The 2,047-nt window shown below is 44.7% G+C and overlaps 1 pseudogene; it reads left to right on the top strand.

The window, feature by feature from the left end:
• The first annotated feature begins 1,682 nt into the window (after positions 1-1,682).
• On the top strand, positions 1,683-1,796 carry LOC126254277 (5S ribosomal RNA; annotated as a pseudogene).
• The last annotated feature ends 251 nt before the right edge of the window (positions 1,797-2,047 follow it).

The following is a 2,047-nucleotide window of genomic DNA, read 5'->3' on the forward strand; positions in this document are numbered from 1 at the left end:
ACAATATGTACAAGAGCCAAGAGTGAATAATAAGAGTGGATGACCAAGAACGTAGTGCTAGGATTAAAAAGGATGTAATACAGGGATGTAGTCTTTCGACCCTACTTTTCAGTCTATACATCAAAGACGCAATGATGGAAATAAAAGAAAGGTTCAGAGGTGCAATTAAAATTCAAGGTGAAAGGATATCAATGATACGATTCGCTGATGACATTGCTATTTTGAGTGAAAGGGAAGAAGAATTACATGATCTGCTCAATGGAATGAACAGTCTAAAGAGTACAGAATATGGATTGAGAGTAAATCGAAGAAAAACGAAAGTAATGAGAAGTAGCAGAAATGAGAACAGCGTGAAACTTAACATCAGGTTTGTCGATCACGAAGTAGATGAAGTTAAGGAGTTCTGCTACATAGGCAGCAAAATAACCAATGACAGACGGAGCAAAAGAGACATCAAAAGCATATTAGCACTGGCTAAAAGGTCATTCCTTATCAAGAGAAGTCTACTAGCATCAGACATAGCCCTTAATTTGAGGAAGAAATTTCTGAGAACGTACGTATGGTAGTGAAACATGGGTTGTGAGAAAACTAGAACGGAAGAGAATCATAGCATTTGAAACGTGGTGTTACAGAAGAATGTTGAAAATTAGGTGGACTGAGAAGGTAAGGAATGAGGAGGTTCTGCATAGAAAGGGAGAGGAAAGGAATATGTGGAAAATAGTGACAAGGCGAAGGGACAGGATGATAGGACATCTATTAAGACATCTGTGAATTACTTCCACTCGGGGGAGCTGTAGAGGGCAACAACTGTAGAAGAAGACAGAGACTGGAATACATCCAGCAAATAATTGAGGACGTAGGTTGCAAATGCTACTCTGAGACGAAGAGGTGAGCACAGGAGAGGAATTCGTGGCGGGCCGCATCAAACCAGTAAGGAGACTGATGACTCCAAAACAAAGGCCTATGTACTAGCGTAATGGAAAAATGTTAGTTCTACCTACTGTGTACCGCGACCAAAACAGCAGTAAACACACACGCAAAGTATCAATGGACAGGAGTTCAGGTTCTGTGGCGCGACAGCCGGCAGTATAGTCAGTGCTGCTGGACTAGACACAGGCACATAGCTGCCTGTGTAGGGAGTTCCACATACCTCGGAAGCGGTGTGTCTTACATCGCATGCGAACCAATACCAGGCAGGCAACGTCCGGTCGCCGCGTTGCCAGTGGCCTGTTCCTCCGCCTGTCGAGGGTAGTGCATCGATTTTAGGAACAAAGTTCGGGAAAGTCGTTGCGCCCTTTAGCATTTCAGACAGCTGCTCACACAGCTGTGCACAATCTGGAATTGAAACCTTACAGTGCATCGACTGAACAATTCAGACACTGCTCCTAGACGTCAGTACTGCGACTGAGTATTGTATCATAATTGTAGTCTGTGTGTGATGGACGGGTTACTCCTGAAAGTCTTTTTTTTTTGCGAAAAATTGAAGCTGAATTTATCGAGGTACGTGAAACTGTGAAAGAATCACCGTTACAGTTCCGACAATTCTCAAAACTTATATGAATTGAAAACATGAGTGTGGTGTGGAATTAGTGCAACACTGGGGATTGGACTGATTTTTTTCGACCAAACCATAACCTACGACAGATTTATGAACAAAATATATTGTTACCTTTGACGAGAGAGGCAACGGCCTTGCCGCAGTGGCTACACCGGTTCCCGTCAGATCACCGAAGTTAAGCGCTGTCGGGCGTGGCACTTTGAGGGGTGACCATCTGGGCCGCCATGCGCTGTTGCCATTTTTCGGGGTGCACTCACCCTCGTGATGCCAACTGAGGAGCTACTCGACCAAATAGTAGCGGCTTGGGTCAAAGAAAACCATCATAACGACCGAGAGAGCGTTGTGCTGGTCACACGCCCCTCCTATCCAAATCCTCATCTGAGGATGACACGGCGGTCGGATGGTCCCAATGGGCCACTTGTGTCCTCAAAACAGAGTGCTTTTTTTGTCAGAGAACCAGCCACTGATGAAAACACTTCCATTTACTCC

The sequence above is a fragment of the Schistocerca nitens genome, chromosome 4 (genome assembly GCF_023898315.1).
Source record: "Schistocerca nitens isolate TAMUIC-IGC-003100 chromosome 4, iqSchNite1.1, whole genome shotgun sequence".
In the NCBI taxonomy this organism is placed as follows: Eukaryota; Metazoa; Arthropoda; class Insecta; order Orthoptera; family Acrididae; genus Schistocerca; species Schistocerca nitens.